At 37.7% G+C, this 11,225-nt stretch overlaps 1 long non-coding RNA gene across 1 annotated transcript; it reads left to right on the top strand.

Moving 5' to 3' along the window:
* The first annotated feature begins 468 nt into the window (after window positions 1-468).
* Window positions 469-5,306, top strand: LOC148055831 (uncharacterized). The gene is made up of 3 exons (XR_015704680.1): window positions 469-654; window positions 3,622-3,969; window positions 5,240-5,306. It is a non-coding gene; the product is annotated as an uncharacterized LOC148055831 (long non-coding RNA).
* Window positions 5,307-11,225: the final 5,919 nt, after the last annotated feature.

Raw genomic sequence — 11,225 nt, 5'->3', positions numbered from 1 at the left:
AAAGGATTTTGTAGGACAAAGGGTAATAGTTCGTGGTAAGAAAGCAAAAGAAACTACATACCTGTAAAAGGAGGACCAGGTATGGGGGTGTGGAGGGGTAACTAAAGAGGGCAAAACCACACCAAGAAGTAAGCTGTGAGTGAGTAAGGCTGGGGACAGGTAGTAAAATGCATGCATTGGTGAGAAAGAAATGAGTATGGTGAGAAAACAAGTAGGAAGTGAAGAGTAAAAAAGCAAAGATATGAAGGATGCAAAACCCCAGAAAACACTCACTGCATTAAGGAAAGAAAAAAACCACAAACATGTATTTTCGATACTACTTTTCTGTATGGTCTGTTGCTAATGTTGCCCGAATGAATGTTAAACAGTTTAAATGGAATGGTGTCTGAGATGAATTCTCTTCAGCTGTACGTCTCCTAGGCAAATGTGTGAGAACTGCTGATGTATTTGTCTTGTTCAGATCACATGAATGTGAACACAGCAGAGATTTGACTTGGTGTCCCTGTCTACAAATACAGAGGGGGGAAAAAAAATGGGAAGAGAAAGCCTCCCCTGGGAAGAAAGGGAGTGATCCCATTATAAGTGAGAGTCATAACGACATCCCTTCTGGAGGCGTGTTGAAATTTCCCATGGGAGGAAGAAGAATAAACAAAGGTTGGTATTACTAATAAAAGAAAAATAGTTGGCAACCAAGGAAACAATAATTATTTGATTGCAGTGTCCTGAAAAGCTAGCAACAGAAACAATGCCAGTTAAAAGCAACAGGCCAAACGCATCTTACTTGCAACCCTACCTGTCATGACACCAAGGATGTGTTTGCCTTACTGCTGAGAGCAGTACGTTGCCAGCAAAATAAATATGCCCTGACTTTTTGCCTTTGCTGCTTCACTCTCCGTATGACCACAGTGTTCCTGAGGTTTTATTGTGTTTAACTTCATGACGCTATTGTGAGGTAAGCAAGGAGGTGCTATTATCTCTGCCTCACAAATGAGGAACGGAGCCTGCCGGAGAGCGGTGCTTACAGCCGCACAGCTTATGGTAGGCAAGGGAGTTTCCAAATCACAGACCTGTAACTTTCTTTGCTCGCTTTCTGCAGTGGCAGAAACAGTAATGGAATATTAGTACTGGGAGGGCATGTATAATGTTTTTTCTTGAACAGTGAATTTTACCTGCCAGGAAATAAATGAGCAAAGCTTGCTATTGCAAAAAAGATATCCCCAAATCATGACTTCAGCAATTTCAAGAAGACATCCATGTAGTCTTGTAAAATACATTAATAATGAAATACATGTGTTTGTACAGCAGCAAGACCCTATTTAAAACCAGCACAGTTTTATTTTAAATTAAAACTGGCAAAGCCTGTTAAGGCCAAATTGTAACAGGCATTTTTATTTCTTAATGGAGAGGTGTGTGGTGAGCTAGACAGAAGGAAGCTGTGGAGTGCTCTGGTCATGTTTCCAGTCTACCTGAAGGTGCAATCACAGTCCTAACTCTGCACTTTCTCAGAGGTAATCTCACTGAATGGCACCATCTAGTTTAGCTTTGTCACAGTGCAAACAGTTGTTCTACATTCCCAGTGATCTTATCTTTACTAGCAGTGTATAGCTGAGTTGTGGGATGGTTTGTTCGTAGTTCACTGGGGGTTAAATAGAGAACACTGTGTTATGGCAAGTATCACTTTCTCAAGCCTGAGTGCATGCTGGAAGTGCTTGAGACGCAGTACTCCAAGAAGAGTCCAAGCTAATGTGAAGGGTTAGATTGCGTAACATAAACTCAGTCCTCTTTTGGCTAGAGAATGGCAGGGTCTGGGACGTTCCTAATACACCTACCCTTCTATAAGGGCAGTAGCCCACTGCTTTTCATCTGCAGGAAGACAAAGCCATTTGGCTAGATCTTCTTTCCTGTTTGGTTTTTTTTTTTTTTTCTCCTTTGTTTCAGCGATGTCCATTTCTTACATTAGGTAGTAACATTAGCGTAGGTCTTCAAGAGCTTCAGGATCTGCTCCTTTGGGGTTTTTTTGTTTTGTTTTTGGTTTTTTGGGTTTGTTGTTTTTTTTTTTTTTTTTTTTTTTTACACTGCATCTTTGAGTTTTTCTTCTGTCTCCTTTGCATCTACGCTGGGCATCACTACCCCCTAAATGAGATCACAGTCTTTTAGGATTGTTACTTCCTGTTAGAGTAGTTACCTTGGAGAGCAGAAGAGAAAGCAAAACATCACTTTGAATTCTTGAGCTTTTTTGTTACAAAACAGATTAGAAAACTGAACAGTTGTGACAAGCAGAATCATCTTTTAGAACTTAGTTACAGCATAGGAGCAAAAAACACAGACCATGCAAATTGGTGTTTCTAATAATACTATTTTTTTATTATGCCTGTAGCTTTTTAGGTATTTTAATATTAAATATATTTTCCTTACTGAAAGAAAGCCAAAACTGAAACTAAGTTGATAGCTGAAGACTGATAGTGCTCATTGTGCAGGGGCACTTTCATATGGCTGTGTATGAAACTGACTGTGCTTCATTTTGTGGTGTTAATTTATGACAGGAATTTATCCTGTGAATGAAATTAACTGTTCTTATTTTTGACATAGCTCTGCAAAGTTAGATAGCAGCAGTGTTTTCCAATGAGGTTGTAAATTTATCTTTCATTAGACATTTGTATGCAGATATTTAAAAATGTCAACCTCCTGAATTCGTGTGAAAGCAATCAGTTCAAATATGCTGTTTTAAACAGTGATCTGAAGAACAGCGTGTAGAAGCAAGAATATCTGAAATATTTTCTTTCCCTTTTCAGTGACTGCCTTGCTTGTAAGAAAAACAGCCACATTTTAGTTTCCTCTTTTGGTTTCCTCTGTGGAAAATGGTAATAACAATGCTTCGCAGTCTCTTTACAATTCTTTGAGATACGTGAAAGGAAAATGCAAGCAAATAATTTAAATATTTTATAATAGTACTATACGCAGTTTATTTTCCTTTGTCCATAAAGTATGCTTGAAAATCTATTTTCTTCTTGCCTGTTTCAAGATGGGATAAAGAGTTTTCCCTATAACTAGGTACTTCGGTTAACGCTTTTGAATTGAAAAGACCATTTTAAGAGCTCCAGATAGACTCTCAGAGGTTGGCAAAAGCATTTGCACTCATGCTTGTGGGTGTTGGATGGTGATCTGTGTGCATTAAAGATGAATGCCAACATGATTGTATAAATATTACATTAGCGTGCCCTTCTAAAAACAGTCTGCAAGGCACCCTTGGATCGCCCTACTCTAGAATTCATAAGCAAGTACGACTAAAATAGGAATAGCCTAAATAAGTACGTATTTACATGTGTGCTCAGAGCTCTGACATGCGTACTTTGTACACCAGGAGACGCTTGAACAGCCGGTTGATGGTTTAGGTGCCAGTAGATGGCACTCGAGAGTACATTCCCCAGTTCCAGAGGTCCAGTGTTGTAGGATCAATAACTGCGGCCTGGTTGCGACTGATTTCTGTCTGAAGTTCTTCTTAATGAAAGTTAAGCCTATTTTAAGCCCACTGCTAAAATGGGGCCTAGGGAACTTGCATTAGAAAACTATTGCCCCATGTGTGTGAACTGTACATTTTTTTTTTTTTTTCCCCTACTGAAGGTCACCAGCTTCATTCCAGGCCTCAACACTTGTTTTGCTTGTGCAATTCTTTCAAAGCATAGACGATTTTAAATGAGTGTGTCCATTTGAATATATAAAAGGCTGCAATGAGAAGAATTGGAGTGGTACAATTAGAGGAACCCTGCTTCCCATTCTGAACAAAAGCAGCGTCGACAAAAATCTACAGGAGCAGGTCGACTTTTGTTGAACGACATTCCGTTTCCTGTTTTATGGGCACTGCACTAAACACAGTCCCTTGCCTTTCATGGAAATAAATGAACTGTTTGTCAGTCCCGGTGGAAGCAGGATTCTTGAATAAGCCTAAAGTTCCCTTTTATAAGAAAGCAAGTAAGTATGAAAAGTCCTCGGTGGCTAGTCTGACACCTATTATTACTGGTTTATCAAAGCCTCCACCCATTCCATGTTGATAATGGACTCACTCTGTCCTTTAACATAATTATTAGTCTAGACTGGAGACATGTCAGGTTAATATTTCCACAGAGAAGGGTTTTCCCCTTTAAAACCAGATGGTGGCTTGAACCATGGGACTAAATCTGGAATGTGCTCCTAAAAAGACCACAATTTGGTCCCATTGGCAAAGATTACTATACTGGGAACCACTCCCAGAAAAGGAAAAAACATGAATCAGAAATAAGCTGGTTGATTCCCTGTGGAAAGGATCTAGTGGAAAAGTCTTAAGAACAGCATAGGCTAACGGTATTTTACATTAACCATGAGTTTCATTTCATATTTGGCCTTGGCCTACTGCTGTACAGAAATTACTGTACCCAAGTATCCAATTCATTTCTGGGAGTGTCAGATAGTACTTTTTGCTAAACTGTAATGAAAACCATGCGTGATTTGATTAGATTGCTATTTCTCCAGCTTGTATCAGATAGGTAATGTGAAACAAATGCCTTCAATTTGCCCGGAAAAGAGAAAATTAACTTTGCAATGATATTTTGGCCATGGCGACCTCTTCAAAGAATGGTCTCTTAACAAAAAACTAAAGAGTTTTAAATTCATGCCTCATTAGCACTTCTTATAATACATCTTCACTCATGACTTACAATAATTCCTGTTTCAAAGCTATTCTGGGAAGTCAGGAAATTTGCAAGATAGGGATTTCTGTGCTTATATCTGTACTGAGCTGAAAAGCTGGGAAAGCTGGTTGTTCATTTATGGTTACGGAAGCAGAGTTTATCAAAGAAAGCTACAGATTCTTAGAGTGTCTGTGAGCATTTATGTGTCTAGCTATCACTGGTGAAGTAAAGAGTTGGTCAGCATTTCCATTATGAACCTCCCTTTTCAGTGTTTGTAACAGTCCCTAAAATTTCTTTCCAAGTGGAAACTTGGCATGTAAATTCTCAGTCCAATTATTTTTGTATAAATTTTGAGACAAATCAGTTTGTCCATTTTTAAGTTTTATGGGAGATCATAATTTTTTTATGGCTTCAGATGCTTTATTACATTCCTGTAATAGTGCAGGAATTCATTAAAAAGAGTTCTTCATTAAAAGGAAAGTTTTCAATACATACTGTTAACCTGTGGGGTTTTTTAAATTAGGAAGTAGCTACTGTGCACCTTGTCTTATTTAGCGTATAATATTATTTCACAGAAACAAACCGACTTCTTATGGACTGCTTGGTACTCTCCTGTCAGTGATCTGTAAATAAAGGACTATATTAAGTGTTAAGTGTGTGAGAAGAAGTCTTCAATTAGGCCTGTGCTAGGAAATGCCTTTGAAGGTAGGCTAAGCTCAGATAAGGCATTGCAGTGTTATCTAACTTAGACTTTTTTCCAAGCTGAAATCCAGGATATCTCCCTCCCCCTGCCCTGATTTACCTAGCTGGCATCCATTTTCAGTGCCCATCAAAATTAAACTTGCCTAGTTAAGCTAAGTTAAAGAGTATTAATCCACACCTTCATGAGGGGGAAGAAAGTGAGGTTAGCTCATGTGTGGACCAACTCACAACTAGTCTTGAATCATTTTTCTTAATCTTGATAAATTCTTTCTTGTAATAGATAGTAATAGAATGTAATAGAAATTGCTTTAATATCTCTAAATTTCTTTAAAACTATTTCAGGAGAAATAGAGTATTTTTTTGAGGGTGCTTTCTGTCACTGAACAGTGGTGCAAGATTAGATCCTCATAAATAAAAAATACCATAATTATATGTAGTTGAGTATGCCAGCTTTATACTTGCTGGTACTTGGATACAAAATATTTTAAGACATTAACGAGGTAAAAAGATCTAAAAACTTATATTCCATATAAAGCCTAGAAATTGACAAGTAAAATGGAGTATCATCCTACTTGCTGGCCACAGTTCTTTGTATGATAAGATGCCTCTTAAGCAATACCTCCACAGCGTTAATGTTAGAGCGGAACCACCGGGAAGTTAACAATTCACAGAAATAAGCACTTTTCCCTTTATTGTCCACACATTTGAATCCGTGGTTCTCTGAAAAGCATGTTAACTTCCTTGATGAAGAAATAACGTCATCATTGGGTTAAAGTAATTTTTATTTATAGAAACAAAGTGTATTTGTAATGGCAGGTAAGTCTGTAGATATAACAGCATATTTAAAGTCTGTAGACTTTTTCCTGATCAGAGCATTTTCTTTGGCCATCTGATTTCTGTGCTTCATTTTAATAATGAGCGATAATGATAGCAGCAATGACAATGAAAGTAATGATGGATCTTAATAGAAATACAACGTCTCACTTCACAAAAACATTTTAAAGGAAGTGTATTCAGTGAACAAATGCAGTCTGATACTCTGTTTTATAGTTCATGTCTCTTAAATACACCCAAATCCTTGTGAAATTGGGGAACTTCAACATAGGATGGGTGTCAAAAGACAGGTATGATGATTCGCTGGGCACCTGTCTTTATAGCTGGTGTTAATAGGCTTTGGAGGTACAAAGACCTACAAGAACAGCATTTTGAATGCCCCTACTGAGCAGATTCTTGCAGAGACAAAAGTTTGCCATCAATCCAAGATGATTCTGCTCTGGTCTAATGTCAGGTCTAATGATGATTCCAGGATTACTGCTTAAGATGCTGGATTTGACTGTTCCAAATGCATTATTGCTATTATTATTATCATCATCATCACCATTATGGCGAGTTCAAAATCAGGCCTCAGACTGAGTAATCCTATACAGTTCCAGGGAAGATGTTGCAGGTGAATATCTGTCTTATTATTCTGTGGCTGTGGGCACCTTCTGCTGCTCCAACCACCCTCTTTTTCCTTGTATATGCCATTAGGTTAGGCTCCCATAGTAGAAAATGAAGCCAACTCTCTTGGGTTTAGGAAAGGCAGAGACTGTTTTCACTAATTCAGACCCGGAGAATATATTTTGCATAGCAGCAGAGGGGTACACCACTCATCCTAGAACCCTAGAACTTCCTCCTTGATCTTTTATGAAGTTTAGTAAAATTTTCCTTTAAGTGAAATGTTTGGGTTTGTAGTACCTTGTCTTGGTAGCATCATTATAACATCATTTAAGCCCTAAATGAGCATCATTTAAGCAGGACTTCTTTTGTCTGTGTGATAACTGCATTCCTGAACCCTCCCTTGGCCATTGCAGCCTTATTGCAAATGAAAGAGTGGGAGAATCTTCACTGTGATTGACATCAAGAAGGGACCATCTCCCACTCTCTGGGGCAGTGACTGTGGGTGACTCACTGTTATCCTTCCCTGCTGGACTGCAAATATATATAATAATAGAGATCTGTAAGGGGAAAGACTTTCTAGCAGCGTGCCACTTGTGTCAAGCCATAGGGGTTTCAGATTTTCTTGGGTAACCTTACAGTAGTAGCTCTGAACTGGCAAACCCTGGTGGAATCAGAATTATTCTAGTGAAACGATTCCCTCATGTAAAAGAAAGTTGGAAGAATACAATGTGGCTGGAGAGATTCAATATTTTATGCAATGATTTCCTTTAAAAACAACTGTAAAGCATGTAACTTTTTAAAAATCTGTATTAGAGTCATACTGATTTCTTGTGAAGTCGTATAAGAACAGGAGCATATGAAACATCAAAGAGTAGGCAAGTTCATTGCACAGATCTTGGTTCTTGGCAGTTGCCTCAATTAAGGGAGTTTGTTGTTTCTGAGGATGCCATTTTAGAGACGTTTATTGCAATATGATGACCTGCACAAGAAATGAAACCTTGCTGTGGCTTGGCTGTTGTAGCTACTATTGGACTGCTGGTGGTAAAAAGATGATGAAGCATTTTTTCTGAAATAATTTTGGTTTTGTAATAATACAAAATTATAGTGATTACATAGCCCTGCTTTAGAATCAAAGTATAATTAATTGTTTTTGTTTTATTGGGATATATTTTAAAGCATGTATCCTATATGAGTAATGCATTATAACAGAACTAAAAATGTCCCTTAAAATCCAAATGTTTCTGAATGATTTTTTGGGTTTGTTTTGGTTTTGCTGTTGTTTTTAATATTAGTTAATTGATGCATGGTTTAGGAGATTTAACTGTTGCTTTATTCTTGGTTTAGGAGATTTAACTCTTGCTTTATTCTTAGTTTAGAACCTGGAGTAGAGGAATTCTCATCTAACTTTAGGGGTCAGTTAAGTCCCCTAAATAGCTGATGAGAAGAGATGGAGACCTGCTGAGGTCCTATCCTAGGAAATGTATGGCAGTGTAAGTGGGAACCATTATCCCTGGCAGCTGGCTGTCTTTCTTTTGCCTGGTAAGGGGATGAGGGGGCTGGTGTCTACACAACTGCCTTGAGCAACATCTTAAGTTGAGATTTGAATCCCTCTTCAAATGTACAGAGATCAGGGGACCAGTTTAAAAAGTGCAGATTTAAAAAATAAGAAATGTTTGGTTCTGTGTTTTGTGGTGTTTTTTTTTTTTTCCCCTGAATGCATAGAGTTTATTTTTTAAATGTTTCTTGGAAGTTTCATGGGACAGAAACTTTTCAAAATTAAACCTGAGGAGTGTAGTATCATCACAAACACTGGGGGCTAAGTTTTTAAGTAAAAGATAATAAATATCCCATGAATCATGATGAAATTGTGAAGACTGTCCATACTGGTAGGCAGAGACAGCTTTTTGATTGACCCTATAACTGTGACATGTTATTTTTGTCCTCATTGCTATCACTCTTACTGATACTAGCAGTGTTCTCATTGCTAGGAGTAACGCACCATTGCAGACCTTATTGAGTTCAAGGGCAGTTGGACTTCTCTTTTTTGTGACTGATTCTGCAAGAAAAGACCTCTTGTGGAAAAAATGCCCTTTATGTGATAAGGTTTCTCTTTGTTTCTTAGTTGATTATGGAAATCTTTTTAATTTGGCCAAGTCTGAAAAGTATCTGTTTTGCAACCTTTAAAAGCTCAGTCTAGCTGTAATGTTACAAGGTAAGTGTATTTAATTTTTTTTTTTTTGTCAGGCTTGCTGTATAAAAAATGTTGCCTCTTCTCCATTCATAACAAAATCTAAAGGGAATTAGGCAATAAATAAGTCCATTAAATACATTTGCACTATGGTATGTAAAACAGCTAAGCCAACTGATATGCAGCTTGAAAGCCTGGCTGAAAAGATTACTAAACATCTCTGAAGGTATTTTTGGAAAGTATAGTAAGGAGATATTCAGTACTACTGCTGAGAAATTATGTCACTGTTGCTGAACAATATATTACACAATTAGTTTGTACTTTATGACATATCATTATTTTTAAGTGCATGTCTTGGAAAAGCTAGCTCTTTAAAAACAAGACCAAAGAAATGCAGTAAAAGTTCACATCGAGTCTTGTCACCAGAGCTGAAGGTCTAGTCTAGGTTAACTTCTTCTCATAGGAAACAATCTGCAGGGAATAGAGCTCTATCTTGATGTCCTTACCAATATGGCTTTTTACTGTTTCCTCTATTCTTGTAGAAAGCTATGACACAAACTACCTGTCTGGGTCAGTTTTGACTCTCATTTTATGATCAGAACTGGTAGAGGAAATGTCTAGTGTCCTTGTTCTGGATCTGTGCAACTTCAGATGATACTGAATTTGTCATTGACCTCTTCCTGTGGTAGATGGTGCATACTGGAGCCACAACTGTCCAGAGCGGGAATGCTGTGCTGCGCGATTTTACTTGAGTTGTACCCTGACGAAGCCACCAAAGTTAGAACAGATGCGTGACTGTTCTGAGGGATTTTCCTCAAAATTACATATCTCCAGAGGCAAGGCTTTATAAGAAAATTTTCACACGGGACCTATAATAAATCTCATCCTGTAGATTTTATGAGGGGAAAGGGCAATCCAAGTCCAAATGTGGTATAGATCTGCCATTTTTTTTCACAAATAACTGTAGTGATTCATGAGTTGAACTATGAAAAGAGAGTTGGCAAGCAAAATAAAGTCAAACAACGTCATGGTTCTGTAAAAAAAGAAGGGCCAAATGACTTTTCTTTGTATAGTTTTCCTGTCCTTACTCAGAAGGAAAAGTGGCTTTTGCCAAGAAATATTTAGTAATTGGGAGGGGATAGAAGACCGGAAGGGTCTTTTGTTATTCTTTTCTACAGTTCTTTATGGAAGGTGTGAAGCGCTCATTTGGTAGTGGTTGTGCTATGCTAATTTTTGTTTATTTCTGGAGATGGAGGCAAGATTGCTCATTTCTTTAATACTACTGTGGTTGTCTTTCTTGCTGTGCTAACCTTTAAATCATTTTTCCCTTATGGCAGTGTATGTGGAACACGAAATTCATGACTTAATATGCTTCCTTATCCTCTTTTTGCCATTGTACTCAGAAACAAATAAAATTAATGGTTTTTTACCCTTTCATATTTGATTTTCTTGTAGATTTACATTGGTAGAATTTTGCAGAGGGTTTCTCTACTTCCAGAGTTGAAATTTGCTGTTCCCCTGAATGAAAATGAAATTGTTTTCCTTCATCTGTTTGCAGAAAACAAATAAAGAGGGGGATGTTAAATATGAACACACACAATTTCCACTCTTATTTATTAACTTTGACATGAGCGCATGGCCTGCTTTACATGGTAATGCAGTTAATTAAGAATTCACTACTAAATGTAAATCATTTCTTCCTATTAGGTGTTTGTAATTTCATTTGTACAGAGTCTCTACAGCATTGTAAACAAGTGAAAAGGAAGGCAAAAAAAAAGTGTTTAAAATAATGATATCCTACTTTTGTAGAGTGTAATTCTTCTCAAAGAATTTTAAAAAGAAGCAAATTTTCAGTTGCGAGAAGTGCTCATCACAGCTGAGGAGCTACATAAATAGTTTCAAACCACGTTTCCACTCTTATTGAGTGGAAATACTGAAATTGTTCTGGGCAAGCCAGTTCCTTAGGAGAAAGCTGCAGAATAAGGAGCTGCATGACTGCAGTCCCTGCACTGTTGTGGTGCAATAGACTATCAATGTCAGAAACATTTTGCACCACTACAGATCATCTTATGCAGTGAGAATCTGCTCAGGAACCACTAGGTCATGTTTAGAGCACCTTTACAACTGCCTTTTTCTAGGAAGATGTTTGGTCTCAACCATTTGGAGTACTGCGATTGCTTCATTGGTGACAGCTGTCTAGTTGCTCGGTTGGCAGCGTGCAATGTAAGATG

This window comes from Nipponia nippon, unplaced genomic scaffold (assembly GCF_047370975.1).
Source record: "Nipponia nippon isolate SJK-2023a ecotype South Korea unplaced genomic scaffold, ASM4737097v1 scaffold_2, whole genome shotgun sequence".
In the NCBI taxonomy this organism is placed as follows: Eukaryota; Metazoa; Chordata; class Aves; order Pelecaniformes; family Threskiornithidae; genus Nipponia; species Nipponia nippon.
Note: the sequence above shows the minus strand (reverse complement) of the source record. Positions and strands in the feature narration are given on the sequence as shown.